The sequence below is a fragment of the Loxodonta africana genome, chromosome 9 (genome assembly GCF_030014295.1).
Source record: "Loxodonta africana isolate mLoxAfr1 chromosome 9, mLoxAfr1.hap2, whole genome shotgun sequence".
NCBI classification, from domain to species: domain Eukaryota; kingdom Metazoa; phylum Chordata; class Mammalia; order Proboscidea; family Elephantidae; genus Loxodonta; species Loxodonta africana.
In genome coordinates, this window is record NC_087350.1 from 48,949,832 (window position 1) to 48,967,801 (window position 17,970).

Here is a 17,970-nt window from a genome sequence, read left to right on the forward strand (position 1 = left end):
AAAGAATCATGATAAAGCAATAGCACCTGTCTCCCAGAGTAGTTAGAAACGATTAGATAAGGAAATGTGTATGAAGTCCTTGATAGAATGGTTGGCACAACGTAAGTGCTTAATAAATGGCAGTTGTCTATATCGTTTTTATAGTTTTAACTGCTAAAAAATGAGAAAATGCAGATTAAAAAAATCAGAAAAAAATGGCATATTACTCCTATTCTTACCTCTCAGGGATAATCAGGTAAATATTTTGATATATTTTTCTTCCAGACATTTTCCTATATGGTGTCACTGAATTGTACACATGAAAGATGTTAAACTGGCAGATGTTGTGTTATCTATATTTTTACGACAATAAAAAAATGTATTATTCTCTAATATTGCTTTGCAACCTGTTTCACTCAGACTTAAATAAAAAATATCATAAAGATATAGCTGCACAGCACAGGCATTTGTAATGACTGTATAACTTTCCATTTTATTGTTGCATATTTAGATTGTTTCCAATTAATTTTTTGTATGACTAATGTAATAGCATTCTCTGTCATCAATCTCTCTATTTGCATGTATTTGATCATTTTCTCTTAGTTTCTAAAAGTAGGATTGCAGAGTCAAAACGTTTTAAAGATTTAAAAATCTACATTGTAATTTTTATTGAAAAGTTTAATTTTTGAATGAAGTACATTATTAAACAGTTAGATGTCTTTTCCAGGCAATAGGGAACCCAGCTCTGTGGGCTCCAAATCCTTGCTCTGCACCAGACACTGTCACAGTTGTGATGTCATGAATTCTTATGACCACTTGCAGGGGAGGGCTGTGACCACTGTAACTCACCAGCCTGTGATAACAAGCTGGTTCTGCTAGTTCTGAGGATCAGCCTTTTCACTCAGGAGACCTAGTGCCTTTCAGAGCTCCACTCTTCTAGATGTTTCAGGGAGACCTCAAGGGGTGTCTAATATGTACCCACAGGTAAGTGTGGTTTTAATTAATTTTTTTAAAGAAAAAAGTAAAATTGTATGTATTTGAAGACAACACAATCATCAATATTGAAAATCCAGTTAATCTACAAAAAAAGCTACTTGAAATATTAAATGATTTTAGCAAGGTTGCAGGATACAAGATCAATATACAAAAATCAATTGTGTTTCTATATACTAAAAAAAAAATATACTAGCAATGAACTATTGGAATTAAGTTTTTTTTTTAAATGGCTTTATTGAGATGTAATTCATGTAAGTCCTGGTTGTCATTTGACAATTCCTCCATCCTTCCTCGCCTCCTAGGCTGTTGCACCAGCAAACAAGATTCACAAGCACTGCAACTGGCCATGACAGAATTCCACAGCTTCTGGCTGCCCCTGAGCCTTCTGAAGCCCTTCAAGGACATGCCAGGCTGCTTCTGTCATGATTGCAGTCACTAATCTGTATGGTTCCATTTAGTCCCCTGTCCACGCAGAGCTGCCCCACCCCGTGGACTTCCTGAGCTCTGATGACCTTGGAAGGAGAAGGTGAGGTCACCCCTTTGGCTGACATTTGTTTAGAGGGCCCCACAGCAGGGCTGTTTGGGCACATGAAGGGCTAGAGTTTCATGAAACAGGACTTTCTTTCCACATAGCCCCTTTTTTCCCCAGGGAGAAACCATTGCCAGGAGAGTTGAGCCCACATTGGTGTTCAGACTGCCATACCCGCCAGCCAGAGCAGCCACAACACACCCACGACCCCCTCTGATCTTTAGGCCCTAGGCTTGGTCTGGCTCGCTCTTGGTAACTCCCTTTCTCCTGGGGGTAGATTCTCTCTCAGGGGCTTGCTGCTCCTCCCCAGGCCCAGCTCCCATGGCCCAGCTCCCCTGTCTCCCAGGCTGTCAGGGTCTGAACCCACTGTAGGGCTACCTCACATCTGCCCCAGGAGGCTGCCCAGTCTCATTGAATGCAAGTAGCTGCTGAACTTGGATGTGGCTGCCTCTCAACTCCAGCCAGGTGGTCCATTCTGTGACATGCATGCAGAGACAGAGGCTCAGAGAGGACCTTACCTGCCCAAGGTCTCACAGCAGGTTATGGCAGAGCCAGACCTTGAGCCCATCTCTCTCTGATACCAAGTCCTGTACTGGTTCTGCTGTGTCCTCCAGTGCCGGCCCATTTCCTGCCAGCTACTGACTGAAACCCATGACACGAGGGCCTCTGAGTGGGGAGGCTGATGAGCAAAGGGGGCTGAGATGGGCAAAAGGGTGAGCTGCTCTGTGCGAGCGTGACTGGGTGGGTTCCCCCAGATGCACCCCAAGACTCTAGTATCTGCATGCCACTGTAAGAACTAGACCCAGCTTTCTGGCCCTGGGGCTTCTGAGTTTAGAGGCCCTTCACCTGTCTCAGGCAATTCTGGGAGGTGGTTTTGAGGGGAGGAATGCTGACTTGTGAGAGGCAGCTGAGCTCACTGAACTGCAGGCCTGTCCCTTGTCCCCTCCCCACCTCCGCATCCTAGCTGGCTCCAGAAGGGAAGTGGGGGTGGGGGCAACTTCACAGGGAAACTTTTGTTCTTGCCCAGAACAGACACGGGCTGGGGACTGAGCTTCCCCTTGGCTGCCACGGAGACCGGGGCCACTTGAGTTCATGTTTATTTTCACAGTGTGGATTCCATGGAGATAATCGGCCAGATAGGGAAGCTCTGGGAAGAGGGCTCCAACCACCCTGGAGCACCTACTATGTGCTAGGCCAAGGCAGGCAGAGGAGCCAATGGAACCCAAGAAACAGCACTAGGGGTTAGACATGGAACCACACCTGATGAGGAGGAAGCAGCTGAGGTTCCAAGAGGGGAAGACAGTTGCCCAAAGTCACATAGCAAGTTAACAGAGAGTTGGAAGGGGAGGCCACCTTCTCTCTTGGGTCCTTTCTACTTTGTGCCAGAGTTTTGGACAGAGAAACTTGTTTCCCTGGGGCTTTGTGGAGAAGGCAGTGCCTAGGGCCCCACACAGGGCAGGGTCTCTAGAGCAGGATGGGTAAGAGTGTGGGCCAAGGCCTAGGGCAAGCAGCCTAACTCTCTGAGCCTTAGTCTCTTCCTCTGTGAAATGAGGCCAATAAAAACCACACCTATCTCCTCAGAGGCTGTGCAAATTGATGAAGGGCCTGGCACATAATAAACCAAGGGCCACCGAGTCGATTTTGCTCATGGCACCCCATGTGTTGCAGAGTAGAGCTGGTTCAGAGAGTTTTCGTGGGTGTGACCTTTTGGGAGCAGATTGTCAGGTCTTTCTTCCAAGGCACCTCTGGGTGAGTTCAAACTATCAGCCTTCTCATTAGTAGTTGAGTACTTAACTGTTTGCACCACCCAGGCAACCCTGGCACATAGTAAGAGTCCATAATAGCCATTTTTAGTGTTATTATTATTACTGCTATTTTTCTGTCTCACCCTGTTCTAAGCCCTCAGCCTCACTGTGGGCCCCAGCAGTCTCCTGAGAGATGTGTCAATGCTGTTCCCTGAGTTGCAAAATGGTGAGAGCAGGGTTGACCCATGCCTGAAACACTGCTGCTGTTTGCCTCTGAGGAGCAGACCCAGAATTTCACACAGGATCACCCCCCAGCCTCCTCCAGGGGCCACCAGGCCTCCCACCCCCCTGCCAGCCCCAGCCCTCCCCTAAAACCTACCCTCCATGTTATTTATTTATCTATTTTTCTGTCTTTAATTCTCCCATCAGTTTATTTCATTTCTGAAATGCACCTCAAAACCTCAAATAGACCTAAACTCACCAAGCAGGACTCACCAGGCCAATTATGAGCATGCTGGTGAAACCAGCCTCAGATACATGAGGACCCGAGGAAACAACAGAGTCACAAACCAAACGTGGAACCAATAAAATCTTTAACCTGACACTACAAACTTCCCACAGACTTCAGAGAAATACCTCGAGAAGTGCACGACCTTTTAGTTTCTCCCCAAGGCTACCTCCTCCTCCGGAGGGGTCTTTCTAAAATACAGATTTGACCTTGTCACTTCCCGGCTTCAAACCCTGCAATAGCTCCTCATTATTTATTATTCTTATTTGCTAGCATTTACCGAGGTCCTCTGCTCGCTAGATCCTGTGTTAAATGCCTTTCAGGCATTAGTTCCCGTGGGTCAGGGGCTTACTATCCCTGTCTCACGGAGGAGGGAGCAGTGACAAGGAGACTGCTCAGGGTCACACAGCTGGTAAGCAGTGGAGCTGGGATGCAAACCCAGGTCATTCGGATGCAAAGCCTGTGCCCACCACCTCTCTGCTGCCAAATTCCTCAGCCTGCCCTTCAAGACCCCCCAGCCTCATGTCACACCACTTCCCTCTCGGCCTTTTCTGGGTCGCCCCCTCCCCTGTTAATGTAGCCACAGCCAGCTCATTACTCCTGCCCCTCAGTCTTCATGCAGGAGCCCCCACCCTCATGGGCTCTGGACCTCAACCCCACAGCCCTCCATAGGGACCTCCCTGCCTCCAGCAACCCATCAGCTCCTGTGACTTGAACTTCTGAACCACCAGCAGCAGTTTAAGTTTCTCATTATTAAAGAAAAGCCCTTCATTGACCCCCAGTCTTCTGCTAGCTACCGTCTTCTCTCCATTTTTCACCATGCTCTAAAAAGACTAGTGTGTGGCCCTGCATCTTCATCCACCTCCTCACCTCCACCTGTCTCTCACCTCTGCACTCTGCCCTCTGCTCCCACCCTTCCTTGAGATGGCTCTTGGCTAAGCCACCTCTGAACTCAGCGTTGTCTAGTTCATTTGTCAGTTTTTTTTTTGTCATTCTCTTACATCCTTAACATTTCCCTCACCTGGTTCATCACCTACCCCTCTGGCTGCTCCTTCTCCAGATACTTCTTGGCGTCCCTTCCTTTGCTCCATGTCCTAAACATTGGTGTGCCCTGGTGTTCCTAACCAGGCCCACAGCCCTCCTCCCACTGCACACCATGACCTCCAGCACCACAACCACATGGTGATGTCCAAACCTGCACCCCAGCTCTGGCTTTTCTCCCAACCCACACGGCCAATTGCCTCCTGATGTCTCCTCTAGGCCATGCCATAGACCCCACCTCCAGGCTCAGCCTGTCCCCAGTAGAACTCCTCATCAGCCTTTCTTGTGATTTGCCTATCTCACCTGAAGGCAGCACCATCCAGTCTGTCACCAGGTGGGAGACTGGAGCTTTTCCGTGGATTTCTCCCTTTTCTCTTCCATTCTCCATCTCCAAGTTGGTTGCCAAGTCCTGTTGATTCTACTTTGTGCATATCTTGACCACCACCTCCTCCATATCCCTTGGGTCACTGCACTTATTCTCTTGCTTTCTCAGTGCTCTCCCTATTCTCTAACCTCCCCCCTCCAAACTCTTATCCCCACTGTACACAGACTGATGTTTCTCAAATGCAAATTTGATCTTGTTATCTCCTTTTGCTCCCTATTGCTCTCACAATAAAACCTACCTCAATAGAACCCATCAAGATCTGGCCCTTGCCAACTTATCTTTCCTAGTTGCGTGATCTTGGATCAGTTAATGATCCTCTCTTGCTAGCCTCCCCATATCCCCTAATACTTGACTTTATGCCTCCAAGCTTCTAAAAGCTATTCCTTCTGTCCTGAGCACTCCTACTCACTGTTCCTCCAGGCAAACTACTGTTCATCTTCAAGTCTTAACTCAAATGCCACATCCTTTTTGTTCACCTGAAAGACTCAAGTTGCCCCTTCCCTTTGGTCCTTCTAATGCTTATACAGGTACCCACGAAAGTTAGTGTTTTTTATATTGTAATTGTCTTGTTATATCAGCCTGTCCTTTTGCCCTGTCCTAACTAACACACACTGGACTGGGAGATTCTAGATGGTAGGACTTAGGGAAGGCTTAACTCTGGGTCCCTTGTGCTCAGCCCAGGGTCTGGCATGGAGGAGGAACACAACAAATATTTGTTGGATTTCCTTCAGTTAGTGTACAAAAGAGAAAAAGAAAAGAGGCCGGGCTGAAATTTCTGAGGATTACTTGCGTGGAGTTGAGAGGACCGACAGCCAGGAGCTAGACAACTGTGGCTTGGAGTCAGAGCCAAACTTTAGGATACCTTGGTCAGTATAGCCAACTGCCCCACCCCTGACATCTTGGGGTGCAGAGAATCTTGTGAACCTTGGGACCAGAACCAGGCTTCCAGCTTCCTGGATGAGTCTGGAAGCCATCCCTGCCTGTAGTTTTGGAACCAGACAGACCCGGCTTTAAATCTCAGCCCCTCTTCCCAGCTGTGTGACCTTGGGGGAGTCCCTCACTCTCTGAATCTCTGTTTTCTCTCATCCAACCTGAGGATTTTAGTCCCCACCAGAAGGAGCTGCGTGGTTTCAATGAGGTACTTTAAATAGAATAGCTAGGCTAGTGCTGGGCTCTTAGTGGTGCTTAGAAAATGTTTACTCATGCAGACTTACAGCCTTGGGGCCTCCCTGGTGGGCCCATTCCCTGGCCTGTCCCTGTTGGGAGATCTGGCTGGGCAGACTGTAAAGATCCGTAAAAAAATAATAGCTACCTTAATTCAGCACTAGTTGGGCCAGGCAGGGTGCTCAGAGCCCTACATGAATTATCCCATGTCAACATCCCCCACTTATGACAATGAGGAACAGAGAGGTCGGGCTATTTGCTCAAGGTCACACAGCCAGTGAGTGAAGTTGGGATTTGCAAATAAGCTGAGCACTTAACTGCTGGCCTGGTTGGTGTGTCCTTCCAGGCCAGGCCTGCATTCCCAGACGGCTCCTCATCCTGAACTCAGCCCAGCCTCCCTCACAGCTCTCCGGAGCCAGGCAGGCTCTTCCTGCTTCCCCACCTCCCCTTTGCCCACCGCTAGATCTGTTTAAACTAGCTGAGCAGGGTGAGGTGGGGAGGCCACGGAGAAGGTACGGAGATGTTTGTTTTCCTTGGGGGTTTATATCAACATTGGTCTTGACATTTCGCCTGTTATTATGTGTGGTTCTTTAGAGGGTGAAATAATATTTTCTTTTGCTTGAGAAAAGGACAAAGTTCAGGCAGAGCTCTTGGCCCCAAATGGATTTTCCTCCTTCTCTGCTTTCCATGTGCCATAGCTATTCCGAGTTCCTCAGAGCCATACCTTCGGGGCAGGCATCCTCCCTGGGCCGCGGTTACAGCTTGAAGCTGCAGATACCCCTGTGTGCGGCAGCTTCATTCTGTGCCGCAAATGCTGTCTGTTTCCTGGAATAGGCTGTGGGTCGCTGGCCCCATAGCAGTCAGCTGCTAACTGAAAGCTTGGTGGTTCAAACCTACCAGCCACTTAGCGGGATAATAAAGTGATAGTCTGCTTCTGTAAAGATTACAGCCTTGGAAACCCTATGGGGCAGTTCTGCTCTGCCCAAATGGGCTGCTATGAGTCGGAAATGACTCTACGGCAATAGGTTTTGTTCTCGGTTTGGTGCCTTCTGTATGGTTGTACTCGGTATTTTCTAAATATGTGCAGTAAGGACCTGCTGTGGATACTGTGGGTACCGCGTGTTCTGTGTGTGCTTTAGATACACCCGCCATTCCTTAGACACACTTGGGGAGCTGTCAGTACATGCACTGTGCACCGTAGACACCCTAGACACACTCTGGAGGTGATAGGCACAGGTAGTGCTGATGGTGTATGCTGCATACTGCAGGTTAATCCCATAGGCTCTAGGGATCCTCTGTGAGCTATAAATCATTCTAGGGACCTGGGGATATAGATTCTCCATGATCTGTGGAGACCCCTCCCCCCGCAAGCTACTGATACATCCTGGGCAGTAGAGTGTGTGCAGCATGCTGGAGAGAAAAAACCTGTGCAGGGACTCTCAAGGTACTGGCTACCTCTGTGTGTCCTCAGTGTCCCGTAGATAATCGTAATGACCATCATAATTATGACCACAGCCCCCGTTTATTGATCTCTGACTATTTGCATGCATTAGCTCCTTTAAACCTCTTTCAACATAATGAGATGGATGTTATTCTCCCCATTTTATCGTTGAGTCACCTGAGGCTCAGAGGGGAAACTTCACTTGCCCCAGGATACACAGCTACTCTAAGGTGGTCCAGGATTCAAATCCAGGTCTGCTGGGATCACCCTACAACCCTGCCCCTGTACGGCATAGTTGGGGGCTGAGGGTACCTTCCATCCACGTTTTTCATCTTCCAGACCAGGGTTTTTCCATGTGGCTCTGTTGACACTGGGGCCAAATACTTCTTTGTTGTGGGTGCTGTCCTGTGCATCGTACGATGTTCAGCAGCATTCCTGGCCCGTGACACCTACCAGTGATACCTTTGGAGGCAAAAGTGTTTCCAAACATTGACGAATGTCCCCTGGAGGGTAATATTGCTCTGGGTGGAGAACCATCGCTCCGGATTCACTCCCTTTGGGCCAGATGTGGCCTGTGTGGGAAGACCAGAGCTTGCCTCTTAGGTCTGACAATCAAGGCAAGTTCAAGGTCATAGATGGGAAGAATAATAGAGATGATGGTGATGATGTACGTGCCAGGCCCTCCTGCATGTGGTATCTTATTTAATCCCAGCCTCAATCTCATGAACACAGTCTGAGGTTGGGGAATGAGATCATGGAAGCACAGCACCAGCTCAACACCTTAGATGCTTGCTTTTCCCACTTGGCAACAGGAAGTCCATGCCTCAACTCTGAGTGCTCAGACTGCTCTCTGGGGCCTGGCAAGACTTCCTAATATTGCCCAGTTGATTTAAAAGATCAAGGTAACCAAAGCTCCTGGGGAAGATGATCTGCTCCCAGAATTGCTCAGAACACTCTCTGACTGGCGGCCTTCCGTACTTGCTTCTTTGTTCACTTTATCACCTTTATGGGGTAGGTAGGTCCTATCTGGGTGGATTCGAAAGGTAACCTACTATTTAAAAAACAAGGCAGCATCTTTCTCTCCCCCAGAATAAAGACCCTTAGTTTATTTGATGCTTTTTTCTAAATATACTTGTTCCCACTGATAAGTTGAGAGTCTTGGTTTCTCAGTCTAATGTTATGGAAGAGGAGCAGACAGGCATGGTCAGGACTATTCCTTCCAATCAGCAAATAATTACTGAGCACCACCGTACGCATAGGGTTTCCAAGGAGCAGCTGGTGGATTTGAACTGCCAGCCTTTTGATTAACAGCCAATCTCTTAACCACTGAGTCACTAGAGCTCTGTTTCTGGTTTTGGTGCCCAGGGACTGGGAATGGAACTCCCGTGGAGTGTGCAGTGTAGTTGAGAGGCAAAACTCAAGTTAACAAAAAAAAGGATATCACTGTCAGAGGTATAAAAGATGCTGTGAAGAAAGTAAGCCAGGTGCTGAGATAGAGGGAAATCAGGGGCTGGGAGGGCCACTTTGGAATTGGTGGTTAGGGAAAGTCTCTATTTTAGCCTGGCATATGAGTTTCCTAAGGCTGCCATAAGGAAATACCTCAAACTGGGTGGCTTATAAGAACAGAAATTTATTGTCCCTCAGCTCTGGAGACTAGTAGTCTGAAGTCAAGGTGTTGGCAGGACCATGTTCTCTCTGAAGCCTGTATGGGAAGATCCTTTCTTGTCTCTCCCAGGAGTTCCTTAGCTTGCAAGTTGCAGCATAAGTTCATTGTCACATGGCGGTCTTCCCGCTCTGTCTCTTCTCTTTTATAGGCACCACTCAGATTGGATTAGAACCCACCCTACTCCAGTATGACCTCATTTTAACTGATAACATCTTCAAAGACCCTATTTCCAAACAAGGTCACATTCACAGGTACCAGAGGCTGAAACTACAACTCAATGTTTTGGGAGACACAATTCAATCTATAACACCTCGTTTCCGCAGAAAACAGGGCTTAAGACTAAGGCTTAAGGGCTAGTGCTTTATGGGGAATGTGATCCCAGGAGGAGTGAGGGATGTGGGAGTGAATCAGGGAAGCAGGAAGAGCCATACGAAGATGCACTGTCAGGTTGGCCACTGCTATCTATGGATGAAAGGCTGCTCAAGCCACAGGACAGCCAGAGGTGTTGCGTGAAGCATGTCTTAGGACTGCCCATCTGCGGGAAGTCAGGAGGGGGTTGGGGAAGCATTTGTCCATCAGCGTCAGTCAGCCATTAGTCAAAGGCTTCCCCCAGGGACATTGAGGAACGTTCCTTCTGAATGTTTGGATTGCATTCGTGTGAGCTCCATGTAGGTGTCCACTATGTCATCTGCTCCATGGAGAAGCCCCAAAGCTGGAGGTGAGAAGCATATGGGGCAATTCTGAGCAAGGCACTATCCAGCTGTACTCGCATTGAGCTGGAAAAGCCTCTGCAGGATTGAGCACCACAATAGAGACAGAGGCTGGAAGGAATAGAGACAGATGAGTGTGTTAGCACCCAAAGTGCTCAAGAGTGTCCGAAATGGCATCTCTGAGAAGGTGACATTTGGGCTGGGATCTGAGATGAGAATGAACAAAGTGTAGGTTTATGTGTTTACCACAAGAGTTAAGGTACAGAACAGTCCCCCAGATGCTCTGTTAACCCACAACTAAAACCATTCCCAAAGGCCACTCTTCAGACAAAGATTAGACTGGACTACAAAACATAAAATAATACTCATGAAGAGTGTACTTCTTAGTTCAAGTACATACACGAGACCAAATGGGCAGCTCCTGTCTGGAGGCAGGATGAGAAGGCAGGAAAGGACAGGAGCTGGTTGGAGGGCCATGGGAAACCTGGGGTGGAAAGGGGGAGTATGCTATCACATTATAGGGATTGCAACTAGTGTCACATAACAATATATGTATAAATTTTTGTATAAAAAATTAACTTGAGCTGTAAACTTTCACCTAATGCACACACACACACACGATACAGAACAGTTTTATCTTGTGCCTGACCCACTGGACCACCATGAAGAAACCTTCCAGAAAGAACACATGGCTGTGGCTTTTAGCAATTATTTCTTGACCTTTTGGTAAATATTGAATCAAACTATGTGAGCCTAGCTGGTTTCTGATGCCCACGCAGTACTGACTCTGTATCCTGCAGAGTCAGAGCCCATAGAGAGTCAGAGCCCTCGGGAAATCAGATAAAGGTGTCCAGGGATGTAAACCAGGGTGTGCTCCAGTTGGAACCTGCGGTGTAATGAATTACTTAATGTGGCCTTTCTCTCCATGGTCTTGTAAATTCCACCCAGGTGATTGGGCACAACTGTGCAGATAGGGTAATTGTAACTCACCAAGGGGATCAGTCAATTTTGCCATCCTGCCGGGCTTGAAATAAGCCATCCCAGAAATGGGAAAGAGAACAGGCTACTACCACCAAGGAAGGAGAGACTGGCAGGAGACCCGTTGACCTAGACCAATGGGATTAGGGATGAGAGAGTGTGAAGGTGTTGTCTAAAGTGCCGGGAAGTTTGCGTGAACTCTCAAGCCTAAGGCTGCTACCCATTGTGACCTAGCGTGGATGGCTAGGAAAGAGCTGACCAGAACCCTACCAAATAAAGAGAAAGATACTTGAGACTGTGAACTGGTGTAGATTGCTGCAATTTGGTGGGTTTCTCTGGACTAGACTTTGCTTATGGATGCAGATGCTCAAAGTTCCAAGCAGAACAGAAGAGTCTTCAAGACCAAAGAACATGCTTGTCCTCTCAGAGTACTGGTTTGATAGGGACGGGCAATTTAAACATTGACTATCTAAAATGGAGAGATAAAGGCAGGAAGTGGCTGGTTTACACACTTATGTGGGTGTGCTTACATTCAAAATGAGGGAGGCAAGGGAAGTTCCCCACTGAATAGTTTCCTCTTTTCCTGAAGGGTCTGGGGAAGAGAGGGTGGGGGGAGATATTGATAGGATTATATGATTCATTTGCGAGTGTTGATCGTTAACAGGGTTAATGTGATTGTAAAAACTGTAACTGTAGAGGCTGTAAGTATGAAAGAGTGGACTCAGCGGGAGGCACGGCTGGACTGGAGTATAGTGGCCAAACCTACAGTCCCTTAAAGGTTTTGGTATGCTGATACCTTATGAAGCTTAGAGCAAGAGAATAATCTCTCAGCTGAATTTTATCAGACACTGAGAAGGGTGAAGTGGAGACAAACTATTGGAGAACCCGACCAGGTCAGATGGAAAACCGCAGCAGACCTGAATGGCTGGTACCTGGGTAACCTCATCCTTAGGACTTTTTGCCCTTTTGAAGAACTAATTGTTAATAATTGTCTTAGACTGGTAAAATGATTGGGAGGGGGAAGTTATCCTCCAAATATGAAAGAACCATGGCTAGAAAAGCCAGGGGGTAGCCACAGTGCAATGAATTACTTAATGTGGTCTTTCTTGCCGTGGTCTTGTAACTCCCACCCAGGTGATTGGGTGGAACTGTGCAGATAGGGTAATTGCAGCCCACCAAGGGGACTGGTCAGTTTTGCCACCCCTCTGGGCTTGAAATTAGCCATCCCAGAGATGGGAAAGAGAAGAGCCCACCACGACCAAGGAAGGAGAGACGAGCAAGAGAGACCGGCAGGAAAGCCCTGCAGGAGACGGTGTAGCGAGCTTCCTGGCCCACGGAGCAAAAAAAAACTGAGAGCTTTTGGGCAGAGACTGAGGGCCAGGGAGATGCGTGCCTGTGAACACAACTGGGAAGAGGCTGTCCTGGTGGAAGAACTGTATCCTGGCATCCCTGATCCTGAGTTGTAACCTGTTACTTCCTGATAAGCCCTATAATCATGAGTATGATCTGTGAGTTCTGTGTGGCCATCGCAATGAACTATGGAACCCAGTAGAGAGGTAGAGAGTGCTGTGGGAGGGAAGGTTGGTGTCAGGTAAAATTAATTTTAATAACATATATTATTTAATCCAATATATCCCAAATGTTATCATTTCAACATGTAGTCAGTGTAAGAAATTAATGAGATATTTTACATGCTTTCATTTGTACTGTGTCTTTGAAATCTGGTGTGCATTTTACACTAACAGGACCTGTCAATTTTTGCTGTGGGCTGTCAAGTCCATTCTGACTCATAGCAACCCTACAGGACAGAGTGCAGCTGCCCTATAGGGTTTCTAAGGCTGTCATCTTTACAGCAGCAGATCGCCAGGTCTTTTCTCCTGAGGAGCGGATGGTGGGCTTTTTTTTTTTTAAATTCTGCTTTAGGTGAAATTTTATAGCTTAAGTTAGTTTTTCACACAAAAATTTATACACACATTGTTATGTGACCCTAGATGCCATCCCTATAACGTGACTACACATTCCTCCTTTCCACCTCAGATTTCCCATGTTCATTCAACCAGCTCCTGTCCCTTTCTGCCTTCTCAGCTCACCTCCAGACAGCAGCTGCCCATCTAGTCTCATGTATCTACTTGAACTAAGAAGCCACTCTTCACGAGTATCATTTTATGTCTTATAGTCCAGTCTATTCTTTGTCTGAAGAGATGGCGCCGGGAAAGGTTTTAGTTCTGGGGTAACAGAGAGGCTGAGGGCCGAGTTTTCTGGGTTTCCTCCAGTCTCAGTCAGACCATCAAGTCTGGTCTTTTTTGAGTTCTGCACCCCACTTTTCTCCTGCTCCATCAGGGACTCTCTGTTGTGTTCCCTGTCAGGGTGGTCATTGGTGGTAGCTGGGCACCATCTAGTTCTTCTGGTCTCAGGCTGATGGAGTCTCTAGTTTATGTGGCCCTTTTTGTCTCTTGGGCTAATATTTTCCTTGTGTCTTTGGTGTTCTTCATTCTCCTTTGCTCCAGGTAGGTTGGGACCAATTGATGCTTCTTAGATGCCCACTTGCTAGCTTTTAAGAGCCTAGATGCCACTCATGAAAGTGGGACGCAGAACCTTTTATTCATAAACTCTGCTATGCGCCTGGTGGTTTTGAACTGCCGACTTTTCAGTTAGCAGTTGAGTGCTTAACCCTTGCTCCACCAGGACTCTTTGCATGTTAGTTAGGACTGGCCATATTTCAAGTGATTAATAGCACAACTCTAGAGATTGGAAATAGCTTATTTTGTGTATTCAGATGACACGTTTCTTGTATCATAAACTGGAATGACTGGTGAGTAATATGTTTCTGATAAACATTAACCCAAATAAAGTTGGTTACAAAAGTGAACTTGGGTTTGCTCTAATGCATAGAAAAGAGGAAGATTAAGACCTCCCAGTTCAGTATCACAGAACCAAGATGGCTGCAGGAGTGTTATCTTGTGTTTCAAACTGGTCATCCAGGGTTCCCATGCTGGGAAGTGGAGGGGCTGGATTCAGACTCAGTCTTGGGCCCGTCTGACTGCAGGTTCTGGATGCTACTCCATTGTTCTGATGTCAGACGCTGTGGACAGACCACTCTTCCTGGCCCCATGGGTCCCTGGGCTCCCAAAGGAGCTCAGGCTGCAGGGCAGCTGGATGGAGCTCTCAGAGCCAGTCTGCCCTCTCCTCCCTGCCCTCATTGCCAACAACCCCTAGCCACAGCCTCTGCCCTGCAGCTCTCACCCCTGCAGCTCTCACCCCTGCTTCCCTGGGTGATCAGTTGCCAACACCTGCTGTACCAAGAGCTGCTCCTGCTCTGCCTGTGTGTGGGGGTCCAGCCACCCTGCTGTGACATGCTGCCCAGGTGCCCACATTCAGACAGTGGCATTTCTGTAGCCCACTGTAAACTGTGTCACCCACTATACCAACCACACTCAGGGGACCCTGTCCTCCTTTCACTCCTGTTCAATGCACTCAATGCACAAACTGAACAGGTCAAAACTGAGCCCCCAGCATCCCCCCTGTACCCTCCCCAGCTCCAGCCTGGTCCTTCCAGTGTCATCTCCATCTCAGTTGTGGGGAATTCCTGCTTCCTCAGACCACTTTGATTCTTCTTTCTCTCTCACCCCATCCCAATCCATTAGTAAAACTTTTCAGCTCTGCCTTCAAGATGCATCCCAAATCTGACCTCATCTCCCCACATCCTCACCGCCTTCCTTTTACCATGGTCCCAGCCACCACCACCTTCTGTCTGAGTGATTGCAACAGCCTTTGTCCTACCTGGACTTCCTGCTTTGGCCCTTTGCTCCCTACACGCAGTCACCAGCGTAGACCTCTTAAAATTCCAGTCAACTCATGTCGCTCCTCTGCTCACAAGCCCCAGTATCTCCCAGATCACTCAGAGTCAAAGTCACAGTCCTTATGATGACCCAAAAAGCCCCACGCCATCTGACTCTGTTCTCCTCTGAGCTCATTCTGCTCCTGCTCCAGCGGCCACCTTCCCTGGATACACTGGGGTGGGCACAGTTCCTCCTTAGGGCCTTTGAACTTGCTGTGCCCCCTGCCCAGAACATTTTTCCCCAGATGTTCACATGACTTGCTCTCTCACCTTCTTCAGGTATCTGCTCAAATGTTGCCTCCGTAGCATTTCTCCCTCACACCTTGTTTATAATCTCTTTGTAACCCCCAGCCAGCATGCCCTCCCTTCCTTCTCTGCTCTGTTTTCCTTGGGAGCACTCAGTGTCATCTAACCTATTTTGTCCTTTGCTTATAAATGTTGTTTTGTGCCTGTCCCCACTTACTAGAACATGAGTGCCAAGAGGATGAGGCATTTGTCTGTCTTGTTCTCTGCTCAGCACCCAGGACAGTGCCTGCAGATGCCCCTAGCCAGCACACACAGCTTAGGCTGCGCTCCCTTGGGCACAAGTTGTATTTACTGTAGAATCAAAACTCAAGGCCAGCACCCAATTCACTGGCCAAGATGTAAGTCCTCATTGGCTCCATGCACTGGACATGCATCATCTTCACGATCATTAAAACCTCAGCCAATTGGCATAACAATAAAAAAAAAATCATCATCTGCATCCTAGTGAAGTGAATAGCATCTGAGGTCTTAATGGCTTGTGAGTGGCCATCTAAGACACAACTACGGGTCTTTATTCTCCAGGAGCAAAACAGTAAGAAGGTAACCAAAAGCTCACAGAAGAAACAAGTCTACAAGAGCCCTTACCTCATCTACCCGAGGACCAGAAGATAGTGTCCGGCTATCATCACTGACCGTTCTGACTGGGATCGCTATACAGCCAGACAAATTGGAACAGAAGAGAACAGAGGATCCCTGAGACTACCGCCCTGAGACGCTCATTAAACCTAGAACTGAGCCTATCCCCTGAGATCACCTTTTAGCAAAATAGCAGAGTGGCATACAGAATAAATGGTATTACCCATAAGATTACTGCACTACTTAAAAACCATCTGTATGAGACAATAAGGTAAAAAATTACTCAAAAGCAAAATGAGAAGATAAGGGGGCAAGGAAACTACAGTACTGGAAAAGGAACAAACAGAATACAATTAAAGAGAATGTTGACACATTGTGATAAATGTAACTAGTGTCACTGAACAATTTGTGTGGAACCCAACCTGCTGTGTAAACTTTCACCAAAAACCCAATAAAATATTATTATTTTTAAAAAGTTCAGAACAGGCCTGGATGTGGAGCTCTCTTTGGGCTGGTACCCATTCACCTGGGGACCCAGCACCGATAAGCTACAAACTGACATCAGTGGAGGGGGAACTATAATTGGCCCTTCAACCCAGGGCATATGCCAGAGACCACCCTGGGTGCCAAAACTGCCTGAGGCTTTGGGACTTCTCTCTAGCTTCACACTCCGTTATGCCCGGTAGAGCCATGGGAATGGTGGGGTTGGAGGAGGGGCTTAGGCCCATTGAACAAGACCTTGCTGCATACTGAGCCCTCACTAAGTGCTAACATCAGCTCACAGGGCATTAGTACCACCATCGACCCAGCAACAATTGAGCCTCTGAAGCTTGGAAAACTTCTCCAAGAAAGCTCTCAGCAAATAAGAGGCGGAGCTGGGGGTCAGCCCAATCTGCCTGATACCAACAACCCTGGTGCAGAGGAGTGGACGGGAGGCTTTTGCATGATGTCTGCAGGTCAGGGGCCACATCAGGATCTGCATGCACCATGTCCGCAGAGCTACTTGCAGGTCACCTTGGATGAGGTGTGAATAGGAGGTTCAGGTGAGGGTAATGTCCAGCTTGAGGGGTTTAATTGCATAGTTTTTCCCAATGGCCCTTTCAGCCACTTCCTTCAGGTTCCATCTGCTTCTTATATGTGGGGGCTGTGGGAACCAGGGCGAGCCCCGCACCCTGTGGCCTGCCCAGCTAGGCTGGGGCTTGGACTTCCCCTCCCACGGTACAGGGACGCTGACTGCTAGGAGCCATGGGCAAGGGCAGAGCAGGGCAGTGATGTGGAGGGCACAGCTGGCCAGTGCTGGGGGACACAGGGGACAGCACTAGGCACACATCTGGAAAGGGGGCATGAGTCTTAACTGGACAGCCAAGGACACTGTGGAATGTGGTGGGGGTATAGCTGTAGGTGACAGCAGGATATTGCTTGAGTTCCCAGCCCCCCTTTTTTTTTTTTTTAGCAGAGGAGCTGCCCCTGGTCCCTACCACCCCTCCCCCTCCTCAGGTCTCCCAGACATCCCCTCCAGCCCTGCCTAGGCTCCTCACTGCTCTGCCACCGTCTGACGTGCCTTTGAAATCTTATCTCCCATCTTGTTCCCTGTTTCCTCCCTGTCCAGGCCTCATCTGTCTCCTGCCTTTCACCCACCCCCCACTTGCTTTCCATCTGTGGCCCCTCCTCCTCCTCCCCACCTGCTGGCCATTGCCCATGTCTTGTCCTGTCCTGTCCTGGGGGGCTGGCTGCAGCCCCAGCCCCTTCTCTACCCCTCCAGTTGTGCTCTCAGTGCAGTGGGTTAGGACCCTGAATGCTGTCTGCTTCAGGCTCTGCCACCTACCCCAGACCCCCTGGTCCCTCCTTCCTTCAACTGGCCCCTAGGCCAGCCTTGCTTCAGCTGCCAGCCCCCATGCCTAGAGTCCTCGGCCAACCCCGGCTGCACTCTCAGGACCAGCTCCCAGGACCCCTCCTCAAGGCAGCCTTCTTGACCCAGAAAATCGTCCGTCCCTCCTCTGAGGTTGCCTGGCCCAGTCTGTCCCTTGGACTTTACCTGGATCATGTGGGCCACAGCTGTCTGTGGTTCTGCTTCCACTTTGAGTTGGTAAGTTCCTCAAGGGCAAGGA